Source organism: Odocoileus virginianus, chromosome 33, assembly GCF_023699985.2.
Source record: "Odocoileus virginianus isolate 20LAN1187 ecotype Illinois chromosome 33, Ovbor_1.2, whole genome shotgun sequence".
In the NCBI taxonomy this organism is placed as follows: domain Eukaryota; kingdom Metazoa; phylum Chordata; class Mammalia; order Artiodactyla; family Cervidae; genus Odocoileus; species Odocoileus virginianus.
This window is the reverse complement of record NC_069706.1, coordinates 27,027,728-27,049,022: the sequence shown is the minus strand read 5'-3', so window position 1 is coordinate 27,049,022 and position 21,295 is coordinate 27,027,728. Positions and strand designations below refer to the sequence as shown.

The 21,295-nt window shown below is 40.1% G+C and overlaps 1 protein-coding gene across 6 annotated transcripts in view; it reads right to left on the bottom strand.

The window, feature by feature from the left end:
• RABGEF1 (RAB guanine nucleotide exchange factor 1) overlaps positions 1-21,295 on the bottom strand; it is a 58,759-nt gene that overhangs the window by 27,880 nt on the left and 9,584 nt on the right. For 2 of the 6 annotated variants that reach the window (XM_070461268.1, XM_070461269.1), the window contains exon 1: positions 20,942-21,040. The exons of 3 other annotated variants lie outside the window; for them this stretch is intronic. The gene's annotated coding sequence lies outside the window, so the exon portion shown is untranslated. Of the gene's footprint in view, positions 1-20,941; positions 21,045-21,295 lie in introns of those variants that run through there. One more of the 6 variants, XM_070461271.1, reaches the window with a different exon arrangement.

Genomic DNA, 21,295 nt, shown 5'->3' with positions numbered 1-21,295 from the left:
CTAACTGGTTACATTTCAGACGGTAATAAGCCATGTCAGTCACATCACCTTGACAACGTGGCAGCTAAGCACATGAAAAGTAGTTCAACATCATCCATCAGAGAAGTGCAAATTGAAACCACCATGAGACATCAATACACACCTACTAGGAAAGGCTAAAATTAAGAACAATACCAAGTGGAAGCAAGGATGCAGAGCAACTAGAACCCTCCTGCTGCTACTGCTGCTAAGTCGCATCAGTCGTGTCCGACTGTGCGACCCCATAGACGGCAGCCCACCAGGCTTCCCCGTCCCTGGGATTCTCCAGGCAAGAACACTGGAGTGGGCTGCCATTTCCTTCTCCAGTGCATGAAAGTGAAAAGTGAAAGTGAAGTCGCTCAGTTGTGCCCAACTCTTAGCGACCCCATGGACCGCAGCCTACCAGGCTCCTCCATCCATGGGATTCTCCAGGCAAGAGTACTGGAGTGGGGTACCATGAGAACCCTCCTAGTGGGATGCAAAATAGTACATCTACCATGGTAAACGATTTGGTAATTTCATTAAGAGTTAGATACACTTACCATACAACCCAGCAGTCCAGTTCCCAGTTACTTCCTCCAGAGAAATAAAACTGATGTTCACTCAAAAATCTATACAACGTTTCTAGTGACATTATTTATAACCTTTTAAAAATGGAAACAATAAAATATCCTTCAGTAGATGAATGATAAACAAACTGTGTGGTACATCCATGCAATGGAATGCTACTTAGAAAAAAAAAGTAAGTGATGCCATACCGAACAACTTGGGATGAATTCCCAAATGCTTTATGCTGAGTGAATGAAGCCAGTTTTAAAATTTTATGTACTGTATAATCAGTGTGTTAGAAACTGATGTTAGGGCGGCAGTCTATAAATGAACAGCACAAGAAACTTTTTTAGAGGTAATAGAACTGTACTGAGATGTATTATGGAGGTGTTTACATAAATCTATACTTTTTTTTCCTGGCTTCCCAGGCAGCTCAGTGGTAAAGAAGCCATGTGCCAAAGCAATGAGCCACAGAAATGCAGGTTAGATCCCTGGGTTGGGAAGACACCCTGGAGAAGGAAATGGCAACCCACTCCAGTGTTCTTGCCTGGGAAATCTCATGGACAGGAGAGCCTGGCAGGCTATAGTCCATAGGGTCCCAAGAGTCAGACATGACTTGGCGACTAAACCGTCACCACCACCAAGGACAGACAGGATTTAGATTTTATCATACTTATCTTTTAATAAATGAGGCTGAGCTAGAAAGAATGTTAACAAAGTCAAGAGTCTAGAATGTTAAATTGAGAAACTTTAAAGACCATCTACTTTCTTCTATTATAATACAGATAAAGACACTGAGACTGTGAAGCTATAGTCTGCTCCACCAAAAAGGTAGTAAGTGGCAGGGACATCACAAAAGCCTAAACTTGTACCATGTCCTGAATTCCATCAAACTATTTTGAGAGTCTGAGCTAAACTCACCATCATCAGCCTGTGGTCCTTCTTCAATTTCAAGAGGAGTAGGCAAAAAGAAATATCTACTTTTTTCCTTGTATTGATTCAGTAAGTTTAAAAATTTTTATACTACAAAGACGATAGCACAGCTGTGTTACTAAAATGAACATATTTTAGGGAGGCTACCTAACATATGTGTCAGCAACTTCCCTTTCCTTGGGGAAGTGTTCTCCAAATGTAAATCTCTAAATCTACAGGTTGCCATGTTTGTATACGTGCAGTCCCCCTCCCCCCAGCTTCAGGGTCACAGCTGACTGAACCAGACGTGGATACATGACCCAAAATGAAGTTCTGGAAATGAGACTGAGTCTGGATTGTTCTTTTGAATGATGGAGAAGGTGAGGCAGGACCACCTTCCAACAAGCAGTCTGAGTAACAGGATAATCAGTCTGCAGACTGAAGTAAACGCGCAACAAGAAGCAGAGAGAAGCGGTAGAAGAAAAACTCTCTTCAGGTCCTGAGGGGTTTCCATTTCTCAGTTCCAACCCTTTGCTAAGGTCTGCCTGCTTGACTGCCTTCAGATTCTGAAACACGCCCCTTGATCCCTGACTGCTTTTTCCTTTTGCCAACTCCAGTACAGCCTATTTGCACCCAAAGACTTGCCCAAGTACTATGCTAGAGCTCAAAAAACGTAGCTGGGAAGACTACTTCACATACACTAAGGGCTCAACAGGTTAACATGAAAACAACAATAACAGCTATGAGTCTATGAAGACCAGCTTGATGTATACATGAGAACATGGAGATCGGTCAAACATGCACTCAAATCTCAGCTCTGCAATGTGACTTTGGACAAATTAATATTTCTGAAACTTCTAATCCTACCCCTCTATCCAACTTCTGTTCCTACCATTCTCTACCTTTTCACAAATCTAAGCCTCATAGGTCCTGTGCCCCCATGACATTCACTCTGTTGTGAACCTGTGATTATGCTACCTCAGGTGGCCAAAAAAAAAAAAAAAAAAAAAAAATTTCCAGATAATTAAGATTACTAATCAGTTGACCTTAAAATAGAGATTATCCTGATTTTCCAGGCAGACCTAATATAAGCACATGAACCCCAAATGCAGAAGAGAACAGGAACCCAGAAGAGTTGAAACAATCATGAAAAACAATGTAGGAGGATTTACATTACCAATTTAAAAACTTACTACAAATCCATGATAATCAAAACAGCATGGAACTGGTACAAGGACAGACATGTGGATCAATGGGATAGAACTGTGAGTTCAGAAATAAACCCACCAAACTATGGTCACAACTATCAAATGGAAGAGTCTTCAACAAATGATGCTGAAACACCACACATACAGAATGAGGTCACACCTTTGCCTTATACCATACACAGAAATTAAAAATTGATCAAAGAGCTAAATGCAGGGACTACCTTGGTGGTCCAGTAGCTGAGACTCTGTGCTCCCAATGCAGGGGGCCCAGGTTCAATCCTCAGCCAGGGAATTAGATCCCATGTGCCACAAATAAGAGTTGGCATGTGTAACTAAAGATCCCACAAGCTGCAACAGAGACTGAAGATCCCACGTGCCACAATTAAGAACCAGTACAGCCAAAATAAAGAAATAAATGAATAAATATATTTTTTAAAAAGAACTAAATGCAAAAACTAAAACTATAAAAACTCTTGGGAAAAAGGACAGGTCAAATTTCATGATTTTAAATTTGCCAAAGATTCTTAGATGACACCAAAAGCATAAACAAAAGAAAAGATAGACAAATTGTACCTCATGAGAACTAAATGGTTCCAAGAACCCCATCAAGAGAGTGAAAAGACAACCCACAGAATCGGAGAAAATATTTGCTAATCATGAATTTGATAAAGAACGTGTATCCAGAATATATAAGGAACTGCTACAACTCAATATTTTAAAAGATAAATATTCCAGTTATCAAAATGGGTAAAAGATCTGAAGACACTTCTCCAAGGAAGATATACCAGTGGTCAACAAGCACATTAAATGACTTCTGACATCATTAGTCATTAGGAAAATGAAAAACCACTTCACACCAATTAGATGGCTAGTATTAAAAAGTGAGATAATAACAAATGTTGAAAAACATGTGGAGAAACTGAAACATTCACACACTGCTGATGGGAATGTAAAATGGTGCACCTGCTTTTGGAAACCATCTGACAGTTTCTCAAATGATTTTAATTAGAGTTACTGAGCAATTCCACTCCAAGGTATATGCCCAAGAGAAATGAAAACCTATGTCCACATAAAAACGTGTAAATGAATGTTTATATCAGCAATTCCCATAATAGCCTAATGATGTTGAAAACAACCCAAATGTTCACCAAATGATAAATCGACAAAATGTAATATATTCACACAATAAAAGTATCAATATTATTCAGTCATAAAGAGGAATTAAGTACTGATACATGCCACAACAGGACTAACCATGAAAACATTTGCTAACTGAAAGAAGCCAGTCATAAAAAGACAACACATTATATGATCCCATTTGTATGAATGTTCAGAACAGGGAGAAAGCAGAATAATGGTAGCTTTAGAACTCAGGGGGGGAGAGAGAGAGAGAATGAAATAAGGAGATAGCTAAAGGGCATGGAGTTTCTTTCTGAGGTGATGAAAATGTTCTAAAGTTGGTGTGGTCAAGGCTGCTTTTGAATTGTGCTCTTTAAATGGGTGAATCCTATGGTATGTGAACTCTATTTCAAGAGAATTGTTTTTAAAATATAAAGCAAAAAAGGAGGACAGAGAAGTCAAAGAGAGTCAAAGAACCCTTGTTGGCTTTGAAGGTAGAGAAAAATGTAAGAAACGTGGGTGGCTTCTAGAAGCTGAGAATGACCCCTGGCTGACAACCATCAAGGAAATGACAAACTCAGTCATAAAACTTTATTGAACTCAATTCTACCAACATTTGAGTATGCCTAGAGGCAGATTCTCCCCATAACCTCCAGAGAAAAGCCCAGATCATATGACATCTTAACTTTGATCTCCTGAGAGCCTTCACAGAGCACCAGCTGAGCTGGCTAGGAGTTCTGACTTACAGAACTTTGGGTGCTGTTTTAAGCTGCTGAGTTTGTGGTAATTCATTATGGCAACAACAGAAAGCTAATATAGGACTCCTTTCAAGTTCTCTCTTCTGGGGACCTTTGCAAGTGTGTTCTAATTCCTAGAAGCTGTGACTCTGTTCATAAGCTCCCTCTCATCAGTTAAGTCTCAGCTTTCACTCTTTCTAAAGTAGTACCTACCCCAACCAACCCAAGCCTCACCTCCACCCTGGGCCCACAATTATTTCTCCACATCCTATTTCTAACAAGGGAGGGTAAGGAAAGGTATGCAAGAAGAGTTAACAAGCAAGCCTGAGTTGCTCAAATCATGCACGTTCTCATTTTCAGAAGGGGCTGCTTGTGCGGCTGACTCTTGGCCAGCTCCTGGGAACTGAGGTCTTAAGAGTGCCCTTACAGACTAACTGATAAGGGTGTTCTGTATGCTGTAGCCTTGATCCACATTGTACCAACCTGTCTAAACAGTCTGTGCAGACTCTGTGCACAGTATGGTTTGTACTATACGAGGTATGGTGAATACTGCTTTCCTTCTGGGGGTCAGTCATAAAGGTGCCTGTGCCTATGTGACCAGCGTCCGATAAAAACCCTGGAATCTTAGTCTTAAACAAACTTTCCCAACAGATAATTTCACACCTGGCCCTAGAGTTTACTGCTGAGGGATTAAAAACATTCTGTCAACTCCACTGGTAGATGACTTTTGGAAGCTCATGTCTGGTATCCTCCAAATTCTGCTCAATGCACTGTTTTCCTTCATCGATCCTGGTTCCTTCATCATCCTTTCACTGTAATAAAACAACCAGCAATACAGGAGTTCTTCAAGTCCTTCTGTGAATTACAAGACCTGGGGAGCAGTCCTGGGGTCTACCCATACACGATGTGATTACAAAGGGGTAGCATAAGGGAGCTGTTAGTGGTAATAGTTCAGTATCTTGACTATGGTGGTGGTTACAGGAATCTACATGTGTGATAAAATGGCACAGAACTATAATACACATTGAAACATGTCAACTTACTACAACTGTACTACAGCTAGCCTTGTAAGACACAACAATTGGGGCAAACTAGGTGAAAAGAATACAGGACCTCTCCAGGTAATTTCTGCAACTTCCTGCTAATCTGTAATTTCAAATTAAAATCTTTAAAAAAAATTCCACTTAAAATCTATTAAATAAAAACACCTATGACTGAACAGGGAAGCCTGGCATGCTGCAGTCCGTGGGGTCACAAAGAGTCGGACACGACTGGGCGACTGAACAACAACATGATTGAACCAATGTGTTTCAGACAGTTGTACATATAGCACTCAGATCACTTCTGTTCCTAAGTATGAAAAACAAAGCAAGCAAGTGAGACACCAAAAAGAAAGTACATCCCATGATCCGAAGGTTATGTAGCAGTAACAAAGCTGTTCTGGTGGGCAAAGAAGGTACGGTCAGCACACCCAAGTTAGATATCAGAGCTACAGAGACACCATACCCTCTTCAGCTATGGAGAAACACAGGGGATCAATTCTGAGACTCAATTCTGTTTTTCCTGGGCAGAAAGACCTATCCCTCGCCAGATGGGCCACAACCCAGAGGTGAGCGACCATCAGTACTGCACCCAGGAGGGAGGTCAGGGGGGACCACACCCAGTTCCTGCTCGAGCTCTGCACACCAACAAGGAGACTTTTACTGAGCAACCTGGGCAAAGAAAACGCATAATTCAACTGGGCTACTCATAGCAGGGAGGATGGAGTAAGAATGAGACCTACTGCTGAGACAGCCGAGACTGCTGTGAGTCCTGCCGCAGGGCTAGGATTCAATCTGGACTGAGGCACCCTGAAAAGGGTCAGAGGTATGCAAAGTCTACAGAGTTGTGTCTGTTCTTCCTTAAGGCTCTGCATGCAAACCAGGTTCATTTCGTAAAACCAAACCAAAAAATACTCTAGATCTGAGTAGCTTCCCACTATCTTCCTTGTGAGAGGCCTGCTTCCTTTTCTTAGGTTCAATGTCATGTCCTCACAGATTATTCCTCTGGGCAATACAACTGGGATTTACAGAAAACATCCAGTCAACTCTACTAAAGCAATAAATTACCCTTGAACCTCAGGTAAGAAACAGAATTTAAAGTTAAGCTTTTTCCCTTAAATTTTTTTTTCTAGTTATAGAAGTAAAAGATGGTTACTCTAAAAAACCTGAGATACATACACCCATAGAAAATAAAGAAAACATTACTCCCAGACAGTCACTATGTCCTCATAGCGCTTTCTCTACTCATCATGACCTCGTTTATTTATTCAACAAGTATTTATATACCGATTTATACTACATGACAGGCACTTAGGATACAAATATAAGTAAAAATAATGTTTCAGTCCTCATAGCACTTACTGTCTAGAAAATGTGACTATATACCTAGAAGCCCTGAAAGAAGAAATTAAAACACTATGAACATTGAGGAGTTAATTTTAAAATTACTAAATTTCATAAAAGAATTTTTATTTACATGAAAAAGCTACATATGTGTACATGAAATCTATGAAACTCTTATAATAACCTAACTATAAATTAGAAAATACAAAAAGAGATCTCATTCCCAATAGTATCAAAATGTAAAAACATCTAGGAACTATTTTAATAAGAAAATTAGGGACTTTCCCTGGTTAAGACTCTGTACTTTCACTGTATGTGCGGGGGTAGCAGAGGGGGGTGGGGAGTCAATCCCTGATTGAGGAACTAACATCCTGCATGCTGTACGGCTTGGTTAAAAAAAAAAATATATATAGATATATATAGATATATATATAATAAAAATAATTATTCATCTGCATAAAAATACTGAGATATAAAGAAGGCTTAAGCAGTTGGCAAGACATACCAAGACATAGTATGAGAAAATTAAATATTTTATAAATGAGCAAACGTTTCCAAATTTTTAAGTTTCCGATAAATAACAATAAAATTCCAAAAGACTCTTTTGAACTTGACAAAATTATTCCATATTTGGGGACTTCCCTGGTGGTCCAGCAGTTAGGACTCCACGTTTCCACTGTCCACTGCACGGGGTGAGTGACAAATCCTAGCCAGGGAACTAAGATTCTACATACCAAACAACACAGTAAAAAAAAAAAATTCCACGTTTTATCAGCAATAATACATAAGCAAGAATTTTAAAAAATATTCTAAATTAATTCAATTTACTGAACTTTAATTTTCTGCAAACTAGTTAAAATATGTGAACTTAGCAAGAGAACTAGCAAGTCACTACAGTTGACCCCCAAATTAATTGCTAATACATAAAATAATTTACTGCTAATATAATATAATATAATAATTTTAATATATTCTGTGCTTCTAATATAATAATTAGAGGAAGGAGAAGGGAAGAATGTTCAATAAACAATGTTGGAATTACTGGTCAGCAATCTACTTACCCCCCAAAGTTAACTACAGGTAACGTAAAGTGTTAAAGTTCTTTAAAGACAAGTGAAAAAATAGAAAGAACTAAAATTAAGTATTTATAAACTTCTAATGACGTTGAGGGCTATCTAAGCTTACAAGCTGCAGGATAAATCAGAAAGGAAACAGATTTGAATAACTAAACTGAAACATCTACCTAGTTTTTAAAAGGCCCCATCTTAGAACCAAAATACAAAGGCAAATAAGAGACCGGGAGGACTATTTCAAGTAAAGAGGACAAGAGAGTATTTTATCATATTTAGGAATTATATTAATAAAATTTATAAATCTAAGGATTTGAGCAGACCATTTGCAAAATGGAAACAGCTTCCTAGGAACAGACATGGAATGTCAAAAGGTGTATGCCTTGTAAAGTTTGATTTATATCCCCAAACTGGTCTTACAAAAAGGTCATACCTATTTACATTCCCACCTACAATGATCTACTTTGACAAAAACTCATAAAAACTGCATTATTAGTCTTTAATTGTTGCCAATCTGAAAGGCAAAAAAGGAGAAGCATTTTTTTGTTTTAACACATATGTCCTTAAATTAACCATCTTTATAGATACTTATTGGTCATTAGCATGCTTTCTCTGAAGAATTAAACTGTTCCTAAAAAAAAAAAAAAGAAACTGTTCCTGTTCTTTGCTCATTTTCTCTTTTAACAGGTGCTCTTTTTATGTCATCTTTTAGTCCTTGACTTTACATGTTATGAAGATACTCTAACTTTAATCAAAGACTGTATACATGTTTCACTCACTTTCATAGTACACAAAGTATACAAAGACTGTATACTTTCATAGTATACATTGAAATACATTGAAAATGAAATGAAATACATTGCCTCCAAAATGAATGTCAATGTCACACAGAGAATTAGTGGCAGAGTTCCAATGTTAAATAAAACTAGACAAAGTATCCAAACAACAGTGTGACCAAATAATTTCAAACAATCATCAACCCCATGGAGCATAACCTGCAGTTTCTGTTGCTGGAATGAGCAGAGCCAGCAGAGCAGCTTTCTTCAGGAACGAACCCCAGGCGACAGCCTTCTGTTGTATTGTCACACCCTCGTCAGTGAAGTGAAGTTTTCACTCCAATCTGAGTGTGCCATTCCCGAGGCCAGTAACTCAAAATTACACGCAAAATAACCGGGTTGCTCAAGTCTACTTCTAACAGGCTCTATCCCTTCTTCCACAGAAACAGCCATCTCTCAACTGGTCAATAACACAAAGTAACAGCAAACCACAATACATAAAGGTGGCTTCAGTGATTAAAGGGTTTTGGTTTTGCAAAGTTATATCTTAGTTTTAGCTTTGCTGCAGCCATTTCATGCTTTGCCAGTTGCTATCACTGGGCTAGACATACATGTATCTATGAGATAAGTACAAAAAACAACTGCCTGGAATGAAATGTATTTATTCAGCCTTGTTACAGGGCTCAATCAAATAAATATTTGTATTATATTCTAAGCTTGTGAGAAAAATGCATTGTTGTGTAACAATAAATTAAACTGTAGAAACTTTCAAAAGCTGCTAAAACCATTCCACCTGCTGTGGGTTGAACTATGACCTCCCAAAAGATAGGCTGGACCCCAATAATGTGAATGCGACTAGATTTGGAAACAATGACTTTGCAGATGTAATTAACATGAAGTCATACTGTATTAGTTCAGTTCAGTTCAGTCACTCAGTCAGTTCTGACTCTTTGCAACCCCAAGAACCGGAGCATGCCAGGCCTCCCTGTCCATCACCAACTCCCAGAGTCCACCCAAACCCATGTCCATTGTGTCAGTGATGCCATCCAACCATCTCATTCTCTGTCGTCCCCTTCTCCTCCTGCCCTCAATCTTTCCCAGCATCAAGGTCTTCTCAAATGAGTCAGCTCTTCACATCAGGTAGCCAAAGTATTGGAGTTTCGGCTTCAGCATCAGTCCCTCCAATGAACATCCAGGACTGATCTCCCTTAGGATGGACTGGTTAGATCTCCTTGCAGTCCAAGGAACTCTCAAGAGTCTTCTCCAACACCACAGTTCAAAAGTATCAATTCTTCGGTGCTCAGCTTTCTTTATAGACCAACTAACTCTCACATCCAAACATGACTGCTGGAAAAACCATAGCCTTGACTAGACGGACCTTTGCTGGAAAAGTAATGTCTCTGCTCTTTAATATGCTGTCTAGGTTGGTCATAACTTTCCTTCCAAGGAGCAAGTGTCTTTTAATTTCATGGCTGCAATTACCATCCGCAGTGATTTTGGAGTCCCCAAAAATAAAGTCTGTCACCGTTTCCACTGTTTCCCCATCTATTTGCCATGAAGTGATGGGACTGGATTAGAGTGGGCCCTAAATCCAATGACTGGTATCCTTATAGAAGGTCCTGGGAGAGACAGAAACACGCAGAGGCCACATGGCCACAGAGGCAGAGATTGGAAGAACATAGTAAACTTCAAGGCCTGCAGCAACCATCTTCCCTACAGCCTTCGGAGAGAGCATGGCCCTTGCTTTTAGACGTCTAGACTACAGAACTACAAAAAAAAAATTAATTTATGTTGTTTTAAGCACCTGATTTGTGGTGATTTGTTACAGCAGTCCTGTAAACCAATTAGAACACTTGTGAATTCCAGAAATAATTGAAAGAAATGAGTCTTTCACTAGTTGATACAGACCTGTGGATCCACAGCATCACTTCCTCTTTACAAATAGGCTGATCATACATCCCAGTTAATGAGAACAGTCCTGGCATAAAAGCATCCCTTTGGTTCTCAAAAGTGACCTGTTTTCAATAATAAGGTACATAGTCATCCTATTCACGAACAAGTCTAGAATACCCTTCTATTCATCTGCCTTCAAATCCCACCCTATTTCAAATAATGTCTGACTCCCCTTTCCCCACTGACAGAGTAATTTCATCTCTCTGGCTCCTATAGCATTTTTGTAAAGATTTATTTACTTATTAATCTGACTGTGTCAGGTTTCAGGTGCGGCACATGGGGCCTTCACCGCAGGCTATTCTGCTGTGGCACAAGGACGCTTCTGTTGCAGGGCACTAGCTCCGCTGTTCTGCGGCAGCACGTGGGGTCTTAGTTCCCTGACCAAGGGTCAAACCCATGTCCCCAGCACCGCAAGCCAGATTCTCAACCAGAGAAGTCCCCCTAGAGCATCTCATAGCTACAGCTATCACAACACTCACGCTCTGTTACAATTCCTTGCTAACCTGTCCTTCCATGTGTGCAGACAACACAGCACCAGGAAGAGTGAGTGCTCAGTAGGTACCTTCTAGATTTACTCAATGACATTCACAAGACTCACAAAGTACCTGCTTGGAGAGTTTTCTTTCCCTTTTGTCCCTTGTGAAAAATTAAAACACATAAAAAGGAAATCTCAACTGAAATGGGTATCAGGAAGGCCTGTAAAGTGAGCTCTCACGTGCTACTACTACCCTCATCATCCTCATCAATTACCTCAGACAGGAAGCATCAATTACCCTGCCGGAAAGACGTCAGTTACTGACTGCAACAGGAAGAGATGTACCTTGCACTCCCAAACAGGAAGTGCACTACTTTATTACGTCAGCAAGAGAAAGACTTCCTTCTTTCCCAGCAACAGGCCTAGCCAAAAGAAAATGCTGTAGCTCAACCAATGAGAAGCTAGGGTCACCTGAGCTTTTACTTTCCTCCCATGACCTTTCATTTTTCCGTGCTAATGACGACTTCCTTTCCTGTCCCCCCTCCTTACCACAGAAGCCTTCCATGTTGTGTAACCTCTCAAAGTATCTCTTTGCCGACGAGATGCGGCCTGATTCATGAATCATTTGATAATGCCAATTATATCTTCATTTACTCAATTTTGGTTTTAACACCCCTGTATACTCTCTAGCGTTCAACTGTAGGAGGTAGCAGAAACTTAAACAGCCAAACAATTAATTTATAAGGCAGTGGTTCTCATATTTTAGCATGCGTAAGTATCACTTGGAAGACTTGTTACAACATGGATTCAGGTGGTCTGGGGGTAGGGAGGGCCTGAGAATTTGCATTCTTAAGTTTCCAGGTGATGTGGCTAGGAGCTCCTTGAGAACCACTGCTCTAAATTAAAGTAACTTTCCCTGATGGCTCAGACAATAAAGAATCTGCCTGCAATGTGGGAGACACAGGTTTGATCTCTGGGTTGGGAGGATCCCCTGGAGAAAGGAATGGCTACCTGCTCCAGTATTCTTGCCTGGAGAATTCCATGGACAGAGACTGGCTATAAAGCAAGCACCACAATTATAAAAAGATTAATTTCTTCTTATAACTTCATTCCTCACGGGAAACTCTCTTTTCTGAATATGACAAAGTAGCTTGTGGCAGACCAACACTGCTACTGAGAATTAGGAAAGTCAGCAACATTTTAAAAACCAATGTTTAAATGCATCAGAAAGCAGCTGAAACAACCAAGACTAGAAGGCTCTAGATTCTGGAAAAAGAGAGGAACTGTAGAGAATCCAAATGACGTACTGCTGATTGGGGCAAAAAAGCTGAGAATCAAGACTTTCCTTCTGCGGAGGAACCATGAGAGCTTTTGGAAGAGATGAAAAACAAGACTCCACAGGTCAAGATCCCAGTGAGAGAGGAGAGTCGAAGAACCGGGCCTGACAAAAGGCTGGCCTTCTCCTGAAGACATTTACCAAATTCTGCCGTTGCACAAAGAGGGCTTCAAAACAAAACTAAAAGCCTCTGAAAATCAAGAGTAGAGTTTTCAACAATCTCACTGCTCTCAGCAAAGATCAGAGCAGAGAAGCTACCAGGAGGAGGGATCCCTGTGAATTTATGAGTATCAGTTGGAAGCCCTGGATGGCTGGCTACTTGCTAGCGTTAAAGGCAAACAGCATTAAAGACAAACTAGAGAGAAGCCCTGCCGTACCAAACCGCCAACACAACCTCAACTACTAACTCAGTCCCTAACAGGATTAGGTAATGAGCCCCTACTCTACCCGACTAGCAAAGAGGAGGAGTGATTTCCTCTCTGAAAAAGAGCAGCAGCATCTGGAACTTCATTTTATTCATAATGCTCAGCATTCCTATAACTGAAAACCAAAAGGAAAGAACAGAAACAGATTCACATAATCTAGACATTGAAGTTAACGGGAAGACTTTTAAATAACGATGGCTATTTAAATTTCCTATTTTAAATAACAGGGGAAGAAAGAGGAAAGAACATATAAAAAGATGAAGAATTTCAACTGAGAACTGGAATCTGTAAGAATCAAGTTGAAATTCTAGATCTGAAAAGTATATTAACTAAAACTAAGAATTCAAAGGGTAGATTTAAGTGCAGATCAAGGACTTCCCTGGTGGTCCAGTGGTTAAGACTCCACACTTACACTGCAGGGGACATGGGTTCAATCCCTGGTGGGGGAACAAAGATCCTCCACGCCACATGGTATGGCCAAAAAAAAAGAAAAAGGAGCAGGTTGGGGGACACTGTGAAAAAGTCTACCAGGTGTGTAACTAGAGTTCCAAAAGGAGAGGAGACAGGAAACAGGGCAGAAGTAATACTAAGAGGAAAGAATGAAAATTTCCAAATATAGTAACAATTACACTAATAGACTAATGATTCTAATTCAAAGACTAAAACAGTCAGACTAAAGAAATAAAAAACTAAGTCTAACTTCATGATGCTTTTCTAGGACAAAGAAGGTTGGAACATATAAGGATGGAAAAAAGATACAGCATGCAACATTCATCAAGAGAAAGCAAAGAAAGCTATACTGGTATCAAAGCAGACATTAAGGCAAAAAGCACTACTAATGATTTCAGGATAACAGTGTCAATTCACCAAGAAAATTCTTTTTCTTTTTTTAAAGAAAATTCTAATGTGAGCCAAGTGGTTAGAAATTAGCCATCACTGGGAGCTAAGAAGAACACACTGGCTGAAACCAATTTTGTTAAGTAAACCTATGACAGCTCAAAGGACAGAACTACAAAGTAACATGGAGTTTAAATACCAGTCTTCTTTGCAATACAATAAAACCCACATATGTACCTTACGGTGAGTTCTGAAATGCTTACACAAAATATTAAAACTTTAAAATCACAAAATATCAGGTAGACAGTTGAAGACCACACACACACACACACACACACACACACACACTGAAAAGGCAATGTACTGAAAAGGTAAAAATAATTCTTCAGGGAAACAGCCTACAACCTCTCACGGGTAACATCAGCAACAAAATGTGCCTGCAATCTGTCCTCAAGCACATGTAAGAACAAAAGTAAGCTCCTGAAATGAACTTATTTACAAAACAGAAATAATCACAGATGTAGAAAACAAACTTACTGTGAGCAGAGGGGAAGAGGAGAGGGATGAACTGGGAGACTGGGACCGACGTACACACATATCATGAAGCGTAACTAGTAAGGACCTACTCATAGCACAGGGGACTCTACGCAGTACTCTGTAATGGCCTACATGGGAAAGGAAACTGAAAACTGATTCACTTTGCTGTACACTTGAAACTAACACAAGACTGTAAATCAACTCTATGTCAATAAGAGATAAGATAAAGGGGCTTCCCTGGTGGTCCAGCAGTTAAGAATCCCGCCTGCCAACACAAGGGACACGGATTTGACTCCTGGTCCGGGAAGATCCCATGTGCCGCAGGGCAGTAAAGCCTATGCCCCACAACTACTGAAGCCCAAGTGCCTCTAGCCTGCGCTCTGCAACAGAAGCAGCCCCGGCAAGGAAGCCCAAGCCCACAACTAGAGTAGCCCCCACCCTCCACAACTCCAGAATGCCCACTTGCAGCAATGAAGACCCAGCACAGCCATAAATAAATAAATAAATAAAATTTTTAAAAAATAAAATGAAAGTAGGCTTTGGGAGAAAGTGGTGTCTCCATACAGTGGACATTCAAGGGACTTAAATATTGAATTTCAATATTGTCTCTCATCAGACATTCTATTTCCTGGAGCAGATGTCCTGTAAACATCACATGATGTTCTGTAAAGGTATCAGCAGCTAGCATATGGTATGAAAATACTTTGCCCCCTGATTATTGCTTATAAATGACATTTAAAATGTGTCCATTCACAACTATACAACATTTGAAACTCCAGACAAATGAAATCTACACACTTATCACACTACTGTCCCAACCACAAAGGCTAATTTATTTCTATAAATAAAAAAGTAATCTAATTCACTAGGTAAAAGCCAAGCATATTACTTCTTAAGACATTAATTATAATGGGTTTTGGACACTGTTTCATCAGCCTACTTTTTTTGTTGTTGTTTTCACAATTTTTGTATTCTTCTTATAATATCCTATTCAAAACTTAGGTGACTAGCCCAACTAATTTTTCAGGAACCTATTTAACTACAATGACAAAAGCACTATGGAAATGCAATTAAGGAAACACCATGTTACATAACTATATTTAGACAAGGATAGTTCCACCCATTGTTTACTAATAAGGATGAATAAGGATGTTCTCTACTCTTTAGTTCTGTAGGCTAGGTCACAATTTACAATATCCTGGAGGAACTATATTACAATACTTCAAAATAAAATCATGTGAAATTAAACTGGAATAGTCTCATATGAAAACTCACAAAAAATAATGGTTTACTTATCTGTACAACTCTAAAATGCAATACACTTCCGAATAAAACACAAAATGAGATTAATAACGCATACACCTCACAGTATCACTATAAAAGTATAACCTAAATTTGTCCTAAATTATAGCAGTGGGATCACCAGCTAAAGTTTTGCTCTAAAATATAAATATAGACCTCTCTTCCAGAATGGCACACTATCTTTACAACTATATCATCGTGGTTTTCCTGCTCTCAAGAGACAAATTTATAACAACAAAAAAAAAGTATAAGCATTTTAGATATACACAAATGCATAAAATAATATTCCCATTTCTCTAATCCTGCCAGATGCCTAGAAGGCATATTTTTTCCCAGCTGTACAGACTATGGCCAAATGCCCTGAACTTGTAGCTCTCAGCTCATTTTCTGGATGGAAAGTTCAGAATGGTTCAAAGCCCTTTTGCAAGGATGGGTTATAATACTTGCCAATGTGTTTACCTCTATTGAGTGTATCGTGTAGCCCCACCTGTGGGCCTAGACTAGCCCACCTTACGTTTTATAGTAGAAAGTCATTGGTGTGGACCACTGAGTCTGTCAGATTACTGAAGTTAAATTTTACCTAAATTCAAATCTCCATCACTTTTTGTATGACCTGGAACAAGTTACTGCTCTGAACCACATTTCTTTATATTTTTCTTTGAAGAAAAGGAATAAAGGAGTAGGACAACACTGTGACAATGCATGTAAAGAGCTTATTATTAGCACATGCCTGGCTCATGCTAGCACTTGATAAGTTTGAACTAATTACTTAAAAGGTCAACTTTTTAGCTTGGGGAAAAGGCAGATATATTAATTTACTGGACACTACACCTAGGATGAGCCAAGTGGATTCGTCCCTTCTTAAATATAAATTATATGCCTGGACTTTACAAGCCAATGCTCTCTGCGTTGAAGCTAACACCCTAAACCTACTTCCAGTAATGAGTCTTGGTTTTTCCTCAGTTTATCTACATGTGGAGGCAAGGTAACTTTTATTTAAATGTTTATCCTTGGCAGTCTCCTCCATTTTCATACCCTCCATGATAAAGCACACCTGATAAAAATATGGCTCTGTGATTAACCAACAACAAAAAAATAAATGTACTCAAAGAACTTGTCAGGAAGCACAAACCCAAACCTCCCTGCTAATAAATTAATAAAAAAAGCTCCACGGAGAAACAAAACACTTACAAAAGGTAACCTGAAAACTGTATCATCCCCATTTACACACCTAGATAATGTAAAACAGATCCTTAAATTACATCAGTCTCGGGAGCTTAATGCTTAATCCACATTTTTTTTTTTGCCAGCACCAGAACTGTTTTTATTGAATTATGTTTTGATCTTATGTCATTAACCTACACAATGAACCAACGAGGAATTTTACTAAAAAACAAAACACAGCCCTCTGAAATGCATGCTACTTAAGGATGTAGTTGAGGAGTTTCTCAGAACAAGGAATCTTTGGGGATCCAAAGCAGAAGTTGGGTCTTATCTTATGGTCAGTGAACCATGTAACTGATTACATTTCTTTCTGAACTGGCTACTAAAAGGCAGTCAAATTTGGGGCCCTCTAACAAGGCAATGGCACCCCACTCCAGTCCTCTTGCCTGGAAAATCCCATGGACGGAGGAGCCTGGTAGGCTACAGTCCATGGGGTCACAAAGAGGCGGACATGACTGAGCGACTTCACTCCAACAAATGCTTAAGACTGCAGTCCAAGGACTTTGTGTACAGATCTCAATTCTGTTCCCACCTTCATTTTTCTCCCACAGTCCTGAACTCATTACCTTCTTCTGTTTCCAACAGTTAGTTGTACATATTTTTGTAAGTCATTATGAATCCTTTCGGGAACAAGGTGTGATATAAACAAATGATATGCCCCACTTTATTTTATTTATTTTTTTAATGGTTCTAAGAACTCTCTTAAGGGAAATGATTTTTTTTTTCATTTATTTTTATTAGTTGGAGGCTAATTACTTTACAATATTGTAGTGGTTTTTGCCATACACTGACATGAATCAGCCATGGATTTACATGTGTTCCCCATCCAGATCCCCCCTCCCGCCTCCCTCTCCATCCCACCCCTCTGGGTCTTCCCAGTGCACCAGCCCCGAGCACTTGTCTCATGCATCCAACCTGGGCTGGTGATCTGCTTCACCCTTGATAGTATACTTGTTTCAGTGCTGTTCTCTCTGAACATCCCACCCTTGCCTTCTCCCATAGAGTCCAAAAGTCTGTTCTATACATCTGAGTCTCTTTTTCTGTTTTGCATATAGGGTTATCGTTACCATCTTTCTAAAGTCCATATATATGGGTTAGTATACTGTATTGGTCTTTATCTTTCTGGCTTACTTCACTCTGTATAATAGGCTCCAGTTTCATCCATCTCATTAGAACTGATTCAAATGAATTCTTTTAAATGGCTGAGCAATATTCCATTGTGTATATGTACCAAAGTTTCCTTATCCATTTGTCTGCTGATGGGCATCTAGGTTGCTTCCATGTCCTGGCTATTATAAACAGTGCTGCGATGAACATTGGGGTGAATGTGTCTCTTTCAGATCTGGTTTCCTCAGTGTGTATGCCCAGGAGTGGGATTGCGGGGTCATATTATGCTCCACTTTAAAAAAAAAAACAGTAGAGCACAGAAGATATTTTCTTCCATTAATAAACATTTATGAGCTCAATTTCTAGAGGCATTATCTTTCTTGAGCTCCCAAAGAACAAAAGCAAGTGTTGTAACCAACGCTATATTTAAAATTAGGAAAGTCTAATGACAGAGGAACTATCAAAATAAGACACTTTCATTATGTATTTTTAACTGGGGTGCACAAAGAAATTTGCAAATATATCCCCTGTAAAAATCCCCCAAAAGTCATTTTTAAAATACAGATGAAATCACCACAAATGCAGGTGTATTTGCATACTGACTCCGAATGAGAACTGAACCAACTAGCTTCAAAAATTATTTATAAAATTTCTATCCGGCTCCTTCCGGGCTGCCCTCTGCCTAGCACAGGGAATGCTGCCAACCATTCTGTACTGTGAAACAGCATGGAATTTAGAGCCCTAAATGCTCTTGCTACATTCCTGCTTCTGGGATTTCAGAAATCTCATTGCTGTCACTTGAAGAAAACAAAAAGCTTAAGACTCTTAATGGGTAAAATTTTACTCTATCATGCACTCATACTTAACATTCTGATTATAACTTCTAATTATAAATTTATCTAATTAATTGATTATAATTATAGTCCTTCACCCACCTAGTGACCATAAACAAGTGAGCTATGCTACCAGAGATGTAAAAAAATGTTTCACTACATAATAAAAATTACGCTTCCTATCCCACCGACAGTAACTTCATCAACAACAGGAATCTCACAGGGTAACTTGAAAGCAGCATCATCAAGTACAGCATTTTCTTAAGGCATGTTAGAAGCTTTATTCAAACAACAAACAGACAAAAGAAGAGCTACATAATAGTACGTGGGGAAAAGATGAGTCAACTATTATTGTTTTTCCTAAATGTTTACTCAACAACAGTCTAGATTATTTCAAGACATTTCAGTCAAACAAACAATATACATAATGTTTCCACAATTCTTTAGGACAAAAATGAACATTTAATATGACTTTCAAAATGCCTGGCCTCTGTTGTGAAACTTTTTTAGGGTCAGTGCTGGGTTAAGAAGCCACTTAATAGCATCTCTATTCTATGTCACAAAACAGACAAGTATGTTACACAGACATCTCCAATATTTTAGGCATGGATCATCTCTGCTGGAGATGTCTACTTTGCAACCAACATAAGCACATGTGCCAAAAGTGAAACTTGCATTGTCAAGACAGAAATTCTGCTTCTACCCAAAGACTGACAAAAGTTAAGTAAAAACAAGCTCTTAGTTCTTCCATTTGTAGCTATCTAAATAAGTACCGATTAATTTTTTTCACTGAAAATCAACATCAGAAATCCATGATATCAAGTCCTCCTGGAACACTCGGTGAATGCCTGACTTGGATTGAGATGCAAAGAGATAAAAGCAGAATTCCTGTTTATAGAAGTTTACTAATAAGCAAGGTCAGACACACTCAAACAATTAGTAAACGAACAGACAATTCAATTCAAACACTCAAAACACAAGCTAGCACAGAATCAAGCACGCTCCTGATCAGCCTGTTAAGACCGACATAAAAACTGCATGTTAACCAGGCAAATAAACTGCCTCAAAATCCTTCCCTGGTTCTGTCACCGTCAGAGAAAAGGCCCAGGAAACTCCTGGGCCCAGGAAAAGGCCCTGCATCTCTGCCCCTCTCTCCTGGGCATTTTCTCCCTTTTAAAAAACCACCTCCAAAAAAATTAAAAAATTAAAAATCACCTCCTGGGGAGTTACTCTCCTTTCCTCCTTTAGCTGCCCCACCCCCACATTCCCACTACCCCTAAAATTCTCACCCCTCCTTGTCAGTCTGAATATTACTCATTCTTCAGGACATTTCCGGAAATATTCCCAGGTACCTCCCTCCACACCCTGCAGTCCCTTGGGGCACCTGGGGTGTGGTTCCCCACCCCACTCCACCCCTACTCTTAGCTCACGCTGCTCACCACACTGTATCTTCGCAGTCCCCCTCTCTTAAAGTAGCTAACTTCTACAGAGAGAAGAAAATGAGTGCTTGGGAGGTCAATAAAAATTCAAATCCTGAACACTTCCTAATCTTCTACCTAAGAACCAGTAACTCTTAAAATTATCGTTATTTACCATTAAATGGATTAAATCAAATAAAATCTAAGGGCATCTCTGGAAAGCTTTCTTGGTACAACTATTTTAATTAGTAACTTTTATAGACTTTTTTGGGTTTGCTCTGCCGTTTTAGATTACAGAAAAAAAAAGGTACAACTATTTTTACACACAAAACACAAAACTCCCCAGATCCAAAAAACTACTTCCCAGGTGATGCTGTAAGCTCATCCTGACAAATGTTCCTGACACCTAATCAATCTCAGGGCAAAACGAGGCCCGGCGCCCACTGACACATTTCCCAACCACAGGGCTTGGTCACTGGCGCTGAGACATCACCAGCAGGCTCTGACCTACTCTCTCCCCCCCGCCAACTAAACTTCCGTGATGGGCATCTCCTCCCAGACAGTTCGGAAGCAGGGACTTCTGTTCCTAAAAGCCCAGGCCACAACTTCGCCCTCAACCACCGGGCCAAAGTTAGGACCAGTCTTCAGTCCCCGCGCTGGAAGCATTCTCCCAGCTCCGGGACCTTTCCCTCCCCAACACCGACGTGGGTCCCCCAAGTACCTGGCGCCCCTGCGAGGCCGGGCTGCGACGGGGTCCCCCAGGGGCCCAGGGCATGACCCACCCGGCCGCCACCAGAGGTGTCCCTCGGCACTCCAGCGACTGGACAGTGAGGAGGGACCCGGCCGGGGGGCAGCCATCCCGCGAGGCGGGGACGGTGGCAGAAGGCGGCCAGGAAACTAGACGCGCGTCGGTCTGCCGTCGAAGTTGGGCAGGGCCGCAGAGAACTTGGCGACGAGCTCCCGAAACCGGCAGTCCGAGTACGGCAGAGGATGAAGGACGACTACCTGGGACCGGCCAGGGCCGCGCCGCCAGCCCCGGGGCTGAGACGGAGGGCAGCAGGAGATACCGGAGCGA